Source organism: Lissotriton vulgaris, chromosome 8 (assembly GCF_964263255.1).
Source record: "Lissotriton vulgaris chromosome 8, aLisVul1.2, whole genome shotgun sequence".
Lineage (NCBI taxonomy): Eukaryota > Metazoa > Chordata > Amphibia > Caudata > Salamandridae > Lissotriton > Lissotriton vulgaris.
In genome coordinates this window covers 1,529,432,221-1,529,450,935 of record NC_141696.1, presented here as the reverse complement: position 1 = coordinate 1,529,450,935, position 18,715 = coordinate 1,529,432,221, and the positions used below count along the sequence as shown (strand labels likewise).

The 18,715-nt window shown below is 42.3% G+C and overlaps 4 non-coding genes across 4 annotated transcripts; all 4 read left to right on the top strand.

Moving 5' to 3' along the window:
• Positions 1 to 286: 286 nt before the first annotated feature.
• On the top strand, positions 287 to 359 carry TRNAF-GAA (transfer RNA phenylalanine (anticodon GAA)). The gene has a single exon. It is a non-coding gene; the product is annotated as a tRNA-Phe (tRNA).
• A 7,815-nt stretch (positions 360 to 8,174) lies between these two features.
• On the top strand, positions 8,175 to 8,247 carry TRNAF-GAA (transfer RNA phenylalanine (anticodon GAA)). The gene has a single exon. It is a non-coding gene; the product is annotated as a tRNA-Phe (tRNA).
• A 1,672-nt stretch (positions 8,248 to 9,919) lies between these two features.
• On the top strand, positions 9,920 to 9,992 carry TRNAF-GAA (transfer RNA phenylalanine (anticodon GAA)). The gene has a single exon. It is a non-coding gene; the product is annotated as a tRNA-Phe (tRNA).
• Positions 9,993 to 18,642: 8,650 nt separating this feature from the next.
• TRNAF-GAA (transfer RNA phenylalanine (anticodon GAA)) lies at positions 18,643 to 18,715 on the top strand. The gene has a single exon. It is a non-coding gene; the product is annotated as a tRNA-Phe (tRNA).

Sequence of the window (18,715 nt, the reverse complement as noted above, 5' to 3'; positions counted from 1 at the left end):
TCACATTCCACTTCCCCTTGAACACAGATGTCAGTAGTCAGATGACATTGCTTACCTACTCATGCCAAATATATCTGGGTAATATAGTGCTAGTCCATTCAGAGTTAAAAAAACAACTACCTAACCTGGATCCCAAAAATGCTATTTACCCATTGCACCAGTTAACTGGGGAATGATACAGGACTCCTTAAAACATATCTCTACCATATAAGGTTAAAAATCCAGGTCCTGCATCTATTTTGTTAAATGGTTCAAATTAAAGTATGAAGACCCTAGCTATCAGAAGGCCGAAATAGCTCAGTTGGGAGAGCGTTAGACTGAAGATCTAAAGGTCCCTGGTTCAATCCCGGGTTTCGGCACAGTTGAGACGTTCCTTGCTTCTAACAAAATAGGTCTTGGAATCAGCTGTAGTACTTTTTCTCTATTCATCAAATTTTTTCCAACTGATCTACAACACAATCAATTTAACATAGACTTTGCTTTATGTCCTCCTTCTAAACTTGCTTCCACCTCTCTTATCTTCAGGTTTGACAATGAATATTTCCCATTTCATGCTTTTTTGTAAAGTAAACTCTTGTCTGCATTACCTTCCACTTCCCCTTGAACACAGATGTCAGTAGTCAGATGACATTGCTTACCTACTCATGCCAAATATATCTGGATAATATAGTGCTAGTCCATTCAGAGTTAAAAAAACAACTACCTAACCTGGATCCCAAAACTGCAATTTGCCCATTGCACCAGTTAATTGCGGAATGATACAGGACTCCTTAAAACATATCTCTACCATATGAGGTTAAAAATCCAGGTCCTGCATCTATTTTGTTAAATGGTTTAAATTAAAGTATGAAGACCATAGCTATAAGCAGGCCAAAATAGCTAAGCTGGGAGAGCGTTAGACTGAAGATCTAAAGGTCCCTGGTTCAATCCTGGGTTTCGGCACAGTTGAGAGGTTCCTTGCTTCTAACAAAATAGGTCTTGGAATCAGCTGTAGTACTTTTTCTCTATTCATCAAATTTTTTCCAACTGATCTACAACACAATCAATTTAACATAGACTTTGCTTTATGTACTCCTTCTAAACTTGCTTCCACCTCTCTTACCTTCAGGTTTGACAATGAATATTTCCCATTTCATGCTTTTTTGTAAAGTAAACTCTTGTCTGCATCACATTCCACTTCCCCTTGAACACAGATGTCAGTAGTCAGATGACATTGCTTACCTACTCATGCCAAATATATCTAGGTAATATAGTGCTAGTCCATTCAGAGTTAAAAAAACAACTACCTAACCTGGATCCCAAAAATGCTATTTACCCATTGCACCAGTTAACTGGGGAATGGTACAGGACTCCTTAAAACATATCTCTACCATATGAGGTTAAAAATCCAGGTCCTGCATCTATTTTGTTAAATGGTTCAAATTAAAGTATGAAGACCACAGCTATGAGAAGGCCGAAATAGCTCAGTTTGGAGAGCGTTAGACTGAAGATCTAAAGGTCCCTGGTTCAATCCTGGGTTTCGGCACAGTTGAGAGGTTCCTTGCTTCTAACATAATAGGTCTTGGGATCAGCTGTAGTTCTTTTTCTCTTTCATCAAATTTTTTCCAACTGATCTACAACACAATCAATTTAACATAGACTTTGCTTTATGTCCTCCTTCTAAACTTGCTTCCACCTCTCTTACCTTCAGGTTTGACAATGAATATTTCCCATTTCATGCTTTTTTGCAAAGTAAACTCTTGTCTGCATTACCTTCCACTTCCCCTTGAACACAGATGGAAAGGGGCGACCACTCGGTCCCCCCGAACGTATGGCGGAGTGCCTCGATCCCCCCGGGAGGCCATTTTTGGGCGGGAGGCGCGTCTCGGCTGGTATGCCCGAAGCGGCGTAGCCGGGGCGCGTCTTTTCCCGCCCTAGAGTGGGCTGGCCTAGACACCGACGTAGCCAGCCCCGCCCTAGGGGCAGGCAGGGGCGGGTTTACGCCCGCCCTGAAGACGGATAAAAAGAGACGCAAGACCGGAAGACGTCCTCTTGTTCTTGTGCTCCGAAGTTGCACCTCCTCGCTACACGTGAGCTCGGGACAGAACGAAGAGCCAATTTTGAGCGTTTTGATCTTTTTCTTTGTCTTCTAGATACTTCGTCGGAGAGATGCCCAAGAAAGGCGCAAAGAGAATGACGACTGAGCAGATGGTTCGGGCCCTCTTTAAGGATATGTCCGACATAAAGAAGCGGCTGGCGGAGCGAGACGGGGAGGAGGGATCGGGCCAACCACCGGCTGGAGGGAGACCTAAGAGGCCGAGAAGGGTTCCAGCCGGGGGAAGTGTCCCGGCTCCCTCTGCCCCGCTCGAGGTGCCGACCCCGCTACCGATGGAGGGGAATCCAATCCCCGTTGTCATCACCCCGACATCCAACGAGGATATGCCCCCCGAGCTGGCAGCACAGCTAGCAGCGTGGTTGGGCGATAGTACTGAGGGCGCCATGGCTGCCGAGGCACAGGCGCTGATAAGAAAGCTGCGTAAGGAAAAAGAAGCAGCCAAGGTGACCGCACCGGTGGCGGTGATAGAAAAGCCGCAAGTGGTAGACGCAGCATCCGGTTCAGGTAAGCGGCCATTGCCGATCGCAAGGGACGAGTCAGCACCCTCTCGTAGAGAAAGATTGGGGCAGCATGTTCCCTTAGCAATAAAAGAAAAGATTTGGGCGGGGGAATACGTGAATATATTCTCCTTGCTTGTCGATCATTATGAGTTAGAGCATGTCAAGAGTCAGAAGGACCTAATGCATCCAAGTGTTTGGCGCGCAAAAATGGCCGCCTTCAAGGTAAATGAGAATATTGGCAACTGGGGCAATGCGTGGGGTATTTTCACATCGATTTTGGGGGAACGTAGGCCCGAGTTGCTTCCTGAGTTTCCCATTTATCAATCACGAATTATGGGTTACTCGACAGCGTATCAAGGTAACCATTGGTTCTGTTATGACAATCTGTTCAGGAAAGAAAAGGAGCATAACAAGAGTTTGACTTGGGATTGTTACGATTCTGTGACATGGGATAAAATGAAAGAATCAGGAATGTTAAAAATGCCATTGGTTGGGAGCAATGTTGTTGATTACTCCCGCCAAAATGTGGGGACGCCCTTTCGACCAAGTACGAGCACCGACGATTATTCGAGACCCGCAGGCAATACAGGGAAAAAGGGTTTCTGCTTTAATTTCAACAAGGGGAAATGTACCAGGCCTCCGGGATCGTGTAAATTCAAACATGAATGTAGTACTTGTGGGTCGTCCCATCCTGAGTCATCGTGCAGAGCCAGAACGAGTGAGAATGGGGGTAAGGGAAGCGCCAAACAGGTCTAAGATAGTCCGAGGGGCGCCTTTACCAACCCCGATTGATACCTTGGCAATGATTCCCTGGCTCAGCGAATACCCGGATCGTACTTCTGCTGGGGTGCTGCGGAACGGTTTTACACATGGTTTCCGCATCCCGGTGGGGGACTTTCAGGGTGTAGGGACGTGCAAAAATCAACTTTCCGTTTTACAACATACATCTGTAGTGCAAGAGAAAATTCAGAAAGAGGTTAGCCGGGGACGGGTCGCCGGCCCGTTTAGTGTACCCCCGGTACCGCATTTTATCTGTTCTCCGTTAGGGGTGGTCCCCAAGAAGGACCCAGGTGAGTTTCGTTTGATCCATAATCTGTCTGCTCCACATGGTCTTTCGGTGAACGATGCAATTGATCCAGAGCTTTGTTCGGTGCGATACGCATCGTTTGATGAGGCAGTAGCCATCTTGAATCGCCTGGGGCCCGGGACGTTGATGGCGAAATCAGATATCGAGTCAGCGTTCCGGTTGCTCCCGGTACACCCAGACGACCAGCGTCTTCTGGGATTCGGGTTTCAGGGGTCATTTTACATGGATAGGTGTATGCCAATGGGATGCTCTATATCATGTGCTTATTTTGAGAAATTCGGTACTTTCCTGCAATGGGTGTTCACTATGAAAACGGGTTTCCGAAATGTAATGCACTACCTTGACGACTTTCTGTTCCTTGGCCCCGCCGGAAATCCCGAATGTGCCCAGGCCTTAGCTGAATTCTGTGTGTTGATGGGTCATTTTGGCGTGCCATTGGCACCAGGTAAAACTATGGGTCCCACGACTTGCCTCGAGTTTTTGGGGATCGAGTTGGACTCTAGGGAGGGGTGTTTCCGTTTACCAGCTAGCAAAGTGTTGAAGTTTAGGGCAGCCCTCCAAGTATGTTTAACTGCATCTAAGGTTACACTGCATCAGTTGCAACAATTGGTGGGGAAGTTGAACTTTGCCTTGAGAGTAATCCCAATGGCCCGCCCCTTTTCCCGCTCAATCGCCCAAGCAATGGTTGGCCTAAAGGAGGGTCATCATCGCACGAGGTTATCGGCCGAGGTCCGCCAGGACATGCGTATTTGGTTAGCATTTTTGGCGGACTTCAATGGTCGAGTCGTCTGGAACAAGCCAGCCGTATCCTCCGAGGAGCTTGGGCTATGGACAGATTCAGCGGGAAGCATAGGCTTTGGCGCCATCTTCGGCACAAAATGGTCTGCACAAAGGTGGCCCCTATGGTGGCACGAGAAGGGGCTGACGAGTAATATTGCTTTCCTTGAACTGTTTCCCATTCTGGTGGCCCTGAGAACCTGGCCTGAAGGGTTCAGAGATCATTCTGTCGTGTTCTGGTCTGACAATATGACCGTTGTAGAATGCATCAATAGTCAGGCAGCCCGTTGTAAACTGATTTTGAGGCTGCTCAAAGAAATTGTCCTACTGTGTATGCAACTGAACGTAATATTCAGAGCAAAACATGTCCCGGGGGTGATGAATCAGGCGGCTGATGCACTGTCTCGTTTTCACATGCAGGCTTTCTCGGGTTTCCTTCCTTCAGCGGACCCAGAGCCGGCACCCTTCCCCGAAGCTCTCTGGTCTCTCGGTGCCCCGAACTTCGTCACCTCGTGGGAGAGAGTCTAGCACCCAGGACAAGGAAGGCATATGAAGGGGCGTTTCAGGCCTATTTAGCCTTTTTGGGGACTGAGAGAGGGGGGCTTTGGGGTCGGGAAGAGTGGGTTGTACATTTTCTGATGTCCTTACGTAGGGCTGGGAAATGGGTGGCTACGGCCCAAAGGCATCGTGCCGCCATTTCCTTTGTTGCCAGGGCCCATAATATCCAGGACCCGACAGCGTCTTTTGCAGTACAAAAGGCGCTGCGCGGGTGGCAACGCCTTGAGGGTCGCAGAGTAGATGTGAGACGACCGATAGGTCTGGATAGGTTGTCCCAGTTGCTGGCCACACTCCCTACCACATGCTCGTCTCCTTTCGAGACGTGTTTGTTCCGGACTGCATTTACGCTGGCATTTCACGGGGCTATGAGGATAAGTGAGCTGGTTGCAAGAAACAAACAGGATGTGGTGGGGGGGTTGTGCCGGGAACACGTTCAGATCAGGGGCGATGCGATGATTGTCTCCTTTCTCAGGTCCAAGACCGACCAAGATGGGAGGGGGGACTGCACGATCATTCGCAGGACCCCCGGGTCCTCCATGTGTCCGGTACAGTGTTTAGAAGATTACCTAGCACGAAGGGTGGCATCATGGGGGGGGACTTTGTTGAGGCATGCAGACGCCACCCCGCTGACGAGGTTTCAGTTTCAGCGGGTGCTTGCAATGGCCATTGCCGCAGCGGGCTTGGACCCGGGCGAATTCGGGACCCATTCCTTTCGAATAGGGGCTGCCACTGAAGCTACAGCCAGGGGTCTTACTGTAGAGCAAGTGAAACGAGTGGGGCGTTGGTCCTCCAATTGTTATAAGAGATATGTGCGATTGCACATGTTGTGAAGCTGTAATCATATACTCACGCTTCTTGTCTTTTGTTTGTTTTCAGTTGCGCAAGCCTACGCGGCAGGGCGGACTATGCAGTCGACCCAACACCAGGCCAGCGGTCAGACATCACCGGCTGTGAGAAAGGAGGTGTGGGTCGTGGGCCACTCATACGTGAGACGGGCCGCAGACGTATTCAAAGCAGGTGACATGGTTCACGTACCTGGGGAATACGGGTACAGAGTGTCCTTCTACGGAAGAGGCGGTCTCTGTATTGACCAGTTTCAAGCATTCTTTGAGGGTTTGTTAGGGCGGATGAGGTCACCGCCGTCCATAGTCATAGTGCATTTAGGGGGCAATGATTTGGTCACCACCGGTAGACGACTTCTCCTGGAGGCTATGCTTTCCACGGTAAGTTGGTTAGCGAGGAGAGTTCCGGGGTGCATAATTGCGTGGTCTCATATGATCCCACGAAAAGTGTGGCGGGGGGCTATCTCGATCCCTGCTTTGAATCATTCTGTTAAAAAATTGAATAACAAAGTGAGTAGGTTGTTCCATTCCAAGACATTGCATTCGATCTCGCATAGTTGTATTAATGATGACAGTATGTATTTGGGGGATGGTGTGCATTTGTCAAGGGTGGGGAATGAGTTACTCATAGGAGACTTCTTAGCTTGGTTAAAAACGTTAAAACATGACCTTTAGGTAGGAGTCTTGTGGGGGGTCCGGATAGCCGGTCAACTATCCGGACCTGTGGCGGTAAGGTCATGATCGGTGAGCACTAATTAGAAGATCCCTATGAGTGGGCGTCACCCAACACGGATGGGAGCGCTCGGGAGAGGTGGCCATTGGCCCCTCAGTGGGGAGGCGGTCCCGTCTAAGGGTGGGTCGCCGGAAGTAAAGGAAAGGCGGTCAAGGCCCCTTCCTTTGTAGGAGGGGTTACAGCCCCCTCCTGGGGAATTTCCCGGGGCCAGTGTCATCTGCGACGGCAGATGCGGTAAGTTGTGTGGGGTGGGGGGAGGTCCACGATACCTTCTAGATACCTCACACGAGTCTTCGAACGACCTTTAAATGGCGTCGAGTCTTAAGTGCCCCCGTCAAGTCAAGGGAAATTGTTAGTAGTTGCACTTGAGGTAAGCCTCTGTGCTGTCGCCCCTCCCAAGTGGGAGGGGTAAGTCTGGTTAGGGATCTTGACACCGGTTATGACCTTGCCGTTGGCCCTTAAACGTTAGGATGTACAATTTCAGTATTTCTAGAGAATGTTTTGTAGGATGCTAGTTCGGCTAGGAGAACCTCTGTATTAGAGAATATGTTAAGGTTAGCCAAACATCGCAATGTGTTAATGAAATTGTACATAACATGAAACGTTTAATGTTTTTAATTTTGTTTAATAAATACGGCCGGGAGGGTCACTCCCTCCCACTTCCAAAAACTTTAAGAACTGTTTCCGGTTTCCCTCCTTTTGGGGATTGTGTTGAGAGGGGGTGGCGGGTATCTCAGCCATATGTCAGTAGTCAGATGACATTGCTTACCTACTCATGCCAAATATATCTGGGTAATATAGTGCTAGTCCATTCAGAGTTAAAAAAACAACTACCTAACCTGGATCCAAAAAATGCTATTTACCCATTGCACCAGTTAATTGCGGAATGATACAGGACTCCTTAAAACATATCTCTACCATGTGAGGTTGAAAATCCAGGTCCTGCATCTATTTTGTTAAATGGTTTAAATTAAAGTATGAAGACCACAGCTATAAGCAGGCTGAAATAGCTCAGTTGGGAGAGCGTTAGACTGAAGATCTGAAGGTCCCTGGTTCAATCCCGGGTTTCGGCACAGTTGAGAGGTTCCTTGCTTCTAACAAAATAGGTCTTGGAATCAGCTGTAGTACTTTTTCTCTATTCATCAAATTTTTTCCAACTGATCTACAACACAATCAATTTAACATAGACTTTCCTTTATATCCTCCTTCTAAACTTGCTTCCACCTCTCTTACCTTCAGGTTTGACAATGAATATTTCCCATTTCATGCTTTTTTGTAAAGTAAACTCTTGTCTGCATTACCTTCCACTTCCCCTTGAACACAGATGTCAGTAGTCAGATGACATTGCTTACCTACTCATGCCAAATATATCTGGGTAATATAGTGCTAGTCCATTCAGAGTTAAAAAAACAACTACCTAACCTGGATCCCAAAAATGCTATTTACCCATTGCACCAGTTAATTGCGGAATGATACAGGACTCCTTAAAACATATCTCACCATATGAGGTTAAAAATCCAGGTCCTGCATCTGTTTTGTTAAATGGTTTAAATTAAAGTATGAAGACCACAGCTATAAGCAGGCCGAAATAGCTCAGTTGGGAGAGCGTTAGACTGAAGATCTAAAGGTCCCTGGTTCAATCCCGGGTTTCGGCACAGTTGAGAGGTTCCTTGCTTCTAACAAAATAGGTCTTGGAATCAGCTGTAGTACTTTTTTCTCTATCAACATTTTTATCAACTGATCTACAAAATGATCAATTCAACATAGACTTTGCTTTCTGTCCTGCTTTTAAACTTTCTTCCACCTATCTTGCCTTCAGGTTTGACTATGAATGTTTTCCATTTCGTCCTTTTTTGTAAAGTAAACTCTTGTCTGCATCACATTCCACTTCCCCTTGAACACAGATGTCAGTAGTCAGATGACATTGGCTTACCTACTCATGCCAAATATATCTGGGTAATATAGTGCTAGTCCATTCAGAGTTAAAAAAACAACTACCTAACCTGGATCCCAAAAATGCTATTTACCCATTGCACCAGTTAACTGGGGAATGATACAGGACTCCTTAAAACATATCTCTACCATATGAGGTTAAAAATCCAGGTCCTGCATCTATTTTGTTAAATGGTTCAAATTAAAGTATGAAGACCCCAGCTATCAGAAGGCTGAAATAGCTCAGTTGGGAGAGCGTTAGACTGAAGATCTAAAAGTTCTTGGTTCAAATCCGGGTTTCGGCACAGTTGAGAGGTTCCTTGCTTCTAACAAAATAGGTCTTGGAATCAGCTGTAGTACTTTTTCTCTATTAACATTTTTATCAACTGATCTACAAAATGATCAATTCAACATAGACTTTGCTTTCTGTCCTCCTTTTAAACTTTCTTCCACCTATCTTGCCTTCCGGTTTGACTATGAATGTTTTCCATTTCGTCCTTTTTTGTAAAGTAAACTCTTGTCTGCATCACATTCCACTTCCCCTTGAACACAGATGTCAGTAGTCAGATGACATTGCTTACCTACTCATGCCAAATATATCTGGGTAATATAGTGCTAGTCCATTCAGAGTTAAAAAAACAACTACCTAACCTGGATCCCAAAAATGCTATTTACCCATTGCACCAGTTAACTGGGGAATGATACAAGACTCCTTAAAACATATCTCTACCATATGAGGTTAAAAATCCAGGTCCTGCATCTATTTTGTTAAATGGTTCAAATTAAATTATGAAGACCCCAGCTATCAGAAGGCTGAAATAGCTCAGTTGGGAGAGCGTTAGACTGAAGATCTAAAGGTCCCTGGTTCAATCCCGGGTTTCGGCACAGTTGAGACGTTCCTTGCTTCTAACAAAATAGGTCTTGGATTCAGCTGTAGTACTTTTTCTCTATTCATCAAATTTTTTCCAACTGATCTACAACACAATCAATTTAACATAGACTTTGCTTTATGTCCTCCTTCTAAACTTGCTTCCACCTCTCTTATCTTCAGGTTTAACAATGAATATTTCCCATTTCATGCTTTTTTGTAAAGTAAACTCTTGTCTGCATTACCTTCCACTTCCCCTTGAACACAGATGTCAGTAGTCAGATGACATTGCTTACCTACTCATGCCAAATATATCTGGATAATATAGTGCTAGTCCATTCAGAGTTAAAAAAACAACTACCTAACCTGGATCCAAAAAATGCTATTTACCCATTGTACCAGTTAATTGCGGAATGATACAGGACTCCTTAAAACATATCTCTACCATATGAGGTTAAAAATCCAGGTCCTGCATCTATTTTGTTAAATGGTTTAAATTAAAGTATGAAGACCACAGCTATAAGCAGGCCGAAATAGCTCAGTTGGGAGAGCGTTAGACTGAAGATCTAAAGGTCCCTGGTTCAATCCCGGGTTTCGGCACAGTTGAGAGGTTCCTTGCTTCCAAAAAAATAGGTCTTGGAATCAGCTGTAGTACTTTTTCTCTATTCATCAAATTTTTTCCAACTGATCTACAACACAATCAATTTAACATAGACTTTGCTTTATGTCCTCCTTCTAAACTTGCTTCCACCTCTCTTACCTTCAGGTTTGACAATGAATATTTCCCATTTCATGCTTTTTTGTAAAGTAAACTCTTGTCTGCATTACCTTCCACCTCCCCTTGAATACAGATGTCAGTAGTCAGATGACATTGCTTACCTACTCATGCCAAATATATCTGGGTAATATAGTGCTAGTCCATTCAGAGTTAAAAAAACAACTACCTAACCTGGATCCCAAAACTGCAATTTGCCCATTGCACCAGTTAATTGCGGAATGATACAGGACTCCTTAAAACATATCTCTACCATATGAGGTTAAAAATCTAGGTCCTGCATCTATTTTGTTAAATGGTTTAAATTAGAGTATGAAGACCACAGCTATAAGCTGGCCGCTATAGCTCAGTTGGGAGAGCGTTAGACTCTAGATCTAAAGGTCCCTGGTTCCATCCCGGGTTTCGGCACAGTTGAGAGGTTCCTTGCTTCTAACAAAATAGGTCTTGGAATCAGCTGTAGTACTTTTTTCTCTATCAACATTTTTATCAACTGATCTACAAAATGATCAATTCAACATAGACTTTGCTTTCTGTCCTCCTTTTAAACTTACTTCCACCTATCTTGCCTTCAGGTTTGACAATGAATGTTTCCCATTTAGTCATTTTTTGTAAAGTAAACTCTTGTCTGCATCACATTCCACTTCCCCTTGAACACAGATGTCAGTAGTCAGATGACATTGCTTACCTACTCATGCCAAATATATCTAGGTAATATAGTGCTAGTCCATTCAGAGTTAAAAAAACAACTACCTAACCTGGATCCCAAAAATGCTATTTACCCATTGCACCAGTTAACTGGGGAATGATACAGGACTCCTTAAAACATATCTCTACCATATGAGGTTAAAAATCCAGGTCCTGCATCTATTTTGTTAAATCGTTTAAATTAAAGTATGAAGACCACAGCTATAAGCAGGCCGAAATAGCTCAGTTGGGAGAGCGTTAGACTGAAGATCTAAAGGTCCCTGGTTCAATCCTGGGTTTCGGCACAGTTGAGAGGTTCCTTGCTTCTAACAAAATAGGTCTTGGAATCAGCTGTTGTACTTTTTCTCTATTCATCAAATTTTTTCCAACTGATCTACAACACAATCAATTTAACATAGACTTTGCTTTATGTCCTCCTTCTAAACTTGCTTCCACCTCTCTTACCTTCAGGTTTGACAATGAATATTTCCCATTTCATGCTTTTTTGTAAAGTAAACTCTTGTCTGCATTACCTTCCACCTCCCCTTGAATACAGATGTCAGTAGTCAGATGACATTGCTTACCTACTCATGCCAAATATATCTGGGTAATATAGTGCTAGGCCATTCAGAGTTAAAAAAACAACTACCTAACCTGGATCCCAAAACTGCTATTTGCCCATTGCACCAGTTAATTGCGGAATGATACAGGACTCCTTAAAACATATCTCTACCATATGAGGTTAAAAATCCAGGTCCTGCATCTATTTTGTTAAATGGTTTAAATTAAAGTATGAAGACCACAGCTATAAGCAGGCTGCAATAGCTCAGTTGGGAGAGCGTTAGACTGAAGATCTAAAGGTCCCTGGTTCAATCCCGGGTTTCGGCACAGTTGAGAGGTTCCTTGCTTCTAACAAAATAGGTCTTGACATAAGCTGTAGTACTTTTTTCTCTATCAACATTTTTATCAACTGATCTACAAAATGATCAATTCAACATAGACTTTGCTTTCTGTCCTCTTTTTAAACTTTCTTCCACCTATCTTACCTTCAGGTTTGACAATGAATGTTTCCCATTTCGTCCTTTTTTGTAAAGTAAACTCTTGTCTGCATCACATTCCACTTCCCCTTGAACACAGATGTCAGTAGTCAGATGACATTGCTTACCTACTCATGCCAAATATATCTGGGTAATATAGTGCTAGTCCATTCAGAGTTAAAAAAAACAACTACCTAACCTGGATCCCAAAAATGCTATTTACCCATTGCACCAGTTAATTGCGGAATGATACAGGACTCCTTAAAACATATCTCACCATATGAGGTTAAAAATCCAGGTCCTGTATCTGTTTTGTTAAATGGTTTAAATTAAAGTATGAAGACCATAGCTATAGGCAGGCCAAAATAGCTCAGTTGGGAGAGCGTTAGACTGAAGATCTAAAGGTCCCTTGTTCAATCCCGGGTTTTGGCACAGTTGAGAGGTTCCTTGCTTCTAACAAAATAGGTCTTGGAATCAGCTGTAGTACTTTTTTCTCTATCAACATTTTTATCAACTGATCTACAAAATGATCAATTCAACATAGACTTTGCTTTCTGTCCTCCTTTTAAACTTTCTTCCACCTATCTTGCCTTCAGGTTTGACTATGAATGTTTTCCATTTCGTCCTTTTTTGTAAAGTAAACTCTTGTCTGCATCACATTCCACTTCCCCTTGAACACAGATGTCAGTAGTCAGATGACATTGCTTACCTACTCATGCCAAATATATCTGGGTAATATAGTGCTAGTCCATTCAGAGTTAAAAAAACAACTACCTAACCTGGATCCCAAAAATGCTATTTACCCATTGCACCAGTTAACTGGGGAATGATACAGGACTCCTTAAAACATATCTCTACCATATGAGGTTAAAAATCCAGGTCCTGCATCTATTTTGTTAAATGGTTCAAATTAAAGTATGAAGACCCCAGCTATCAGAAGGCCGAAATAGCTCAGTTAGGAGAGCGTTAGACTGAAGATCTAAAGGTCCCTGGTTCAATCCCGGGTTTCGGCACAGTTGAGAAGTTCCTTGCTTCTAACAAAATAGGTCTTGGAATCAGCTGTAGTACTTTTTCTCTATTAACATTTTTATCAACTGATCTACAAAATGATCAATTCAACATAGACTTTGCTTTCTGTCCTCCTTTTAAACTTTCTTCCACCTATCTTGCCTTCAGGTTTGACTATGAATGTTTTCCATTTCGTCCTTTTTTGTAAAGTAAACTCTTGTCTGCATCACATTCCACTTCCCCTTGAACACAGATGTCAGTAGTCAGATGACATTGGCTTACCTACTCATGCCAAATATATCTGGGTAATATAGTGCTAGTCCATTCAGAGTTAAAAAAACAACTACCTAACCTGGATCCCAAAAATGCTATTTACCCATTGCACCAGTTAACTGGGGAATGATACAGGACTCCTTAAAACATATCTCTACCATATGAGGTTAAAAATCCAGGTCCTGCATCTATTTTGTTAAATGGTTCAAATTAAAGTATGAAGACCCCAGCTATCAGAAGGCTGAAATAGCTCAGTTGGGAGAGCGTTAGACTGAAGATCTAAAAGTTCTTGGTTCAATCCCGGGTTTCGGCACAGTTGAGAGGTTCCTTGCTTCTAACAAAATAGGTCTTGGATTCAGCTGTAGTACTTTTTCTCTATTCATCAAATTTTTTCCAACTGATCTACAACACAATCAATTTAACATAGACTTTGCTTTATGTCCTCCTTCTAAACTTGCTTCCACCTCTCTTATCTTCAGGTTTAACAATGAATATTTCCCATTTCATGCTTTTTTGTAAAGTAAACTCTTGTCTGCATTACCTTCCACTTCCCCTTGAACACAGATGTCAGTAGTCAGATGACATTGCTTACCTACTCATGCCAAATATATCTGGATAATATAGTGCTAGTCCATTCAGAGTTAAAAAAACAACTACCTAACCTGGATCCAAAAAATGCTATTTACCCATTGTACCAGTTAATTGCGGAATGATACAGGACTCCTTAAAACATATCTCTACCATATGAGGTTAAAAATCCAGGTCCTGCATCTATTTTGTTAAATGGTTTAAATTAAAGTATGAAGACCACAGCTATAAGCAGGCCGAAATAGCTCAGTTGGGAGAGCGTTAGACTGAAGATCTAAAGGTCCCTGGTTCAATCCTGGGTTTCGGCACAGTTGAGAGGTTCCTTGCTTCCAAAAAAATAGGTCTTGGAATCAGCTGTAGTACTTTTTCTCTATTCATCAAATTTTTTCCAACTGATCTACAACACAATCAATTTAACATAGACTTTGCTTTATGTCCTCCTTCTAAACTTGCTTCCACCTCTCTTACCTTCAGGTTTGACAATGAATATTTCCCATTTCATGCTTTTTTGTAAAGTAAACTCTTGTCTGCATTACCTTCCACCTCCCCTTGAATACAGATGTCAGTAGTCAGATGACATTGCTTACCTACTCATGCCAAATATATCTGGGTAATATAGTGCTAGTCCATTCAGAGTTAAAAAAACAACTACCTAACCTGGATCCCAAAACTGCAATTTGCCCATTGCACCAGTTAATTGCGGAATGATACAGGACTCCTTAAAACATATCTCTACCATATGAGGTTAAAAATCTAGGTCCTGCATCTATTTTGTTAAATGGTTTAAATTAGAGTATGAAGACCACAGCTATAAGCTGGCCGCTATAGCTCAGTTGGGAGAGCGTTAGACTCTAGATCTAAAGGTCCCTGGTTCCATCCCGGGTTTCGGCACAGTTGAGAGGTTCCTTGCTTCTAACAAAATAGGTCTTGGAATCAGCTGTAGTACTTTTTTCTCTATCAACATTTTTATCAACTGATCTACAAAATGATCAATTCAACATAGACTTTGCTTTCTGTCCTCCTTTTAAACTTACTTCCACCTATCTTGCCTTCAGGTTTGACAATGAATGTTTCCCATTTAGTCATTTTTTGTAAAGTAAACTCTTGTCTGCATCACATTCCACTTCCCCTTGAACACAGATGTCAGTAGTCAGATGACATTGCTTACCTACTCATGCCAAATATATCTAGGTAATATAGTGCTAGTCCATTCAGAGTTAAAAAAACAACTACCTAACCTGGATCCCAAAAATGCTATTTACCCATTGCACCAGTTAACTGGGGAATGATACAGGACTCCTTAAAACATATCTCTACCATATGAGGTTAAAAATCCAGGTCCTGCATCTATTTTGTTAAATCGTTTAAATTAAAGTATGAAGACCACAGCTATAAGCAGGCCGAAATAGCTCAGTTGGGAGAGCGTTAGACTGAAGATCTAAAGGTCCCTGGTTCAATCCTGGGTTTCAGCACAGTTGAGAGGTTCCTTGCTTCTAACAAAATAGGTCTTGGAATCAGCTGTTGTACTTTTTCTCTATTCATCAAATTTTTTCCAACTGATCTACAACACAATCAATTTAACATAGACTTTGCTTTATGTCCTCCTTCTAAACTTGCTTCCACCTCTCTTACCTTCAGGTTTGACAATGAATATTTCCCATTTCATGCTTTTTTGTAAAGTAAACTCTTGTCTGCATTACCTTCCACCTCCCCTTGAATACAGATGTCAGTAGTCAGATGACATTGCTTACCTACTCATGCCAAATATATCTGGGTAATATAGTGCTAGTCCATTCAGAGTTAAAAAAACAACTACCTAACCTGGATCCCAAAACTGCTATTTGCCCATTGCACCAGTTAATTGCGGAATGATACAGGACTCCTTAAAACATATCTCTACCATATGAGGTTAAAAATCCAGGTCCTGCATCTATTTTGTTAAATGGTTTAAATTAAAGTATGAAGACCACAGCTATAAGCAGGCTGCAATAGCTCAGTTGGGAGAGCGTTAGACTGAAGATCTAAAGGTCCCTTGTTCAATCCCGGGTTTCGGCACAGTTGAGAGGTTCCTTGCTTCTAACAAAATAGGTCTTGACATAAGCTGTAGTACTTTTTTCTCTATCAACATTTTTATCAACTGATCTACAAAATGATCAATTCAACATAGACTTTGCTTTCTGTCCTCTTTTTAAACTTTCTTCCACCTATCTTGCCTTCAGGTTTGACAATGAATGTTTCCCATTTCGTCCTTTTTTGTAAAGTAAACTCTTGTCTGCATCACATTCCACTTCCCCTTGAACACAGATGTCAGTAGTCAGATGACATTGCTTACCTACTCATGCCAAATATATCTGGGTAATATAGTGCTAGTCCATTCAGAGTTAAAAAAACAACTACCTAACCTGGATCCCAAAAATGCTATTTACCCATTGCACCAGTTAATTGCGGAATGATACAGGACTCCTTAAAACATATCTCACCATATGAGGTTAAAAATCCAGGTCCTGTATCTGTTTTGTTAAATGGTTTAAATTAAAGTATGAAGACCATAGCTATAGGCAGGCCAAAATAGCTCAGTTGGGAGAGCGTTAGACTGAAGATCTAAAGGTCCCTTGTTCAATCCCGGGTTTCGGCACAGTTGAGAGGTTCCTTGCTTCTAACAAAATAGGTCTTGGAATCAGCTGTAGTACTTTTTTCTCTATCAACATTTTTATCAACTGATCTACAAAATGATCAATTCAACATAGACTTTGCTTTCTGTCCTCCTTTTAAACTTTCTTCCACCTATCTTGCCTTCAGGTTTGACTATGAATGTTTTCCATTTCGTCCTTTTTTGTAAAGTAAACTCTTGTCTGCATCACATTCCACTTCCCCTTGAACACAGATGTCAGTAGTCAGATGACATTGCTTACCTACTCATGCCAAATATATCTGGGTAATATAGTGCTAGTCCATTCAGAGTTAAAAAAACAACTACCTAACCTGGATCCCAAAAATGCTATTTACCCATTGCACCAGTTAACTGGGGAATGATACAGGACTCCTTAAAACATATCTCTACCATATGAGGTTAAAAATCCAGGTCCTGCATCTATTTTGTTAAATGGTTCAAATTAAAGTATGAAGACCCCAGCTATCAGAAGGCCGAAATAGCTCAGTTAGGAGAGCGTTAGACTGAAGATCTAAAGGTCCCTGGTTCAATCCCGGGTTTCGGCACAGTTGAGAAGTTCCTTGCTTCTAACAAAATAGGTCTTGGAATCAGCTGTAGTACTTTTTCTCTATTAACATTTTTATCAACTGATCTACAAAATGATCAATTCAACATAGACTTTGCTTTCTGTCCTCCTTTTAAACTTTCTTCCACCTATCTTGCCTTCCGGTTTGACTATGAATGTTTTCCATTTCGTCCTTTTTTGTAAAGTAAACTCTTGTCTGCATCACATTCCACTTCCCCTTGAACACAGATGTCAGTAGTCAGATGACATTGCTTACCTACTCATGCCAAATATATCTGGGTAATATAGTGCTAGTCCATTCAGAGTTAAAAAAACAACTACCTAACCTGGATCCCAAAACTGCTATTTGCCCATTGCACCAGTTAATTGCGGAATGATACAGGACTCCTTAAAACATATCTCTACCATATGAGGTTAAAAACTCCAGGTCCTGCATCTATTTTGTTAAATGGTTTAAATTAAAGTATGAAGACCATAGCTATAGGCAGGCCAAAATAGCTCAGTTGGGAGAGCATTAGACTGAAGATCTAAAGGTCCCTTGTTCAATCCCGGGTTTCGGCACAGTTGAGAGGTTCCTTGCTTCTAACAAAATAGGTCTTGGAATCAGCTGTAGTACTTTTTTCTCTATCAACATTTTTATCAACTGATCTACAAAATGATCAATTCAACATAGACTTTGCTTTCTGTCCTCCTTTTAAACTTTCTTCCACCTATCTTGCCTTCAGGTTTGACTATGAATGTTTTCCATTTCGTCCTTTTTTGTAAAGTAAACTCTTGTCTGCATCACATTCCACTTCCCCTTGAACACAGATGTCAGTAGTCAGATGACAATGCTTACCTACTCATGCCAAATATATCTGGGTAAAATAGTGCTAGTCCATTCAGAGTTAAAAAAACAACTACCTAACCTGGATCCCAAAAATGCTATTTACCCATTGCACCAGTTAACTGGGGAATGATACAGGACTCCTTAAAACATATCTCTACCATATGAGGTTAAAAATCCAGGTCCTGCATCTATTTTGTTAAATGGTTCAAATTAAAGTATGAAGACCCCAGCTATCAGAAGGCCGAAATAGCTCAGTTAGGAGAGCGTTAGACTGAAGATCTAAAGGTCCCTGGTTCAATCCCGGGTTTCGGCACAGTTGAGAGGTTCCTTGCTTCTAACAAAATAGGTCTTGGAATCAGCTGTAGTACTTTTTCTCTATTAACATTTTTATCAACTGATCTACAAAATGATCAATTCAACATAGACTTTGCTTTCTGTCCTCCTTTTAAACTTTCTTCCACCTATCTTGCCTTCAGGTTTGACTATGAATGTTTTCCATTTCGTCCTTTTTTGTAAAGTAAACTCTTGTCTGCATCACATTCCACTTCCCCTTGAACACAGATGTCAGTAGTCAGATGACATTGCTTACCTACTCATGCCAAATATATCTGGGTAATATAGTGCTAGTCCATTCAGAGTTAAAAAAACAACTACCTAACCTGGATCCCAAAAATGCTATTTACCCATTGCACCAGTTAACTGGGGAATGATACAGGACTCCTTAAAACATATCTCTACCATATAAGGTTAAAAATCCAGGTCCTGCATCTATTTTGTTAAATGGTTCAAATTAAAGTATGAAGACCCCAGCTATCAGAAGGCCGAAATAGCTCAGTTGGGAGAGCGTTAGACTGAAGATCTAAAGGTCCCTGGTTCAATCCCGGGTTTCGGCA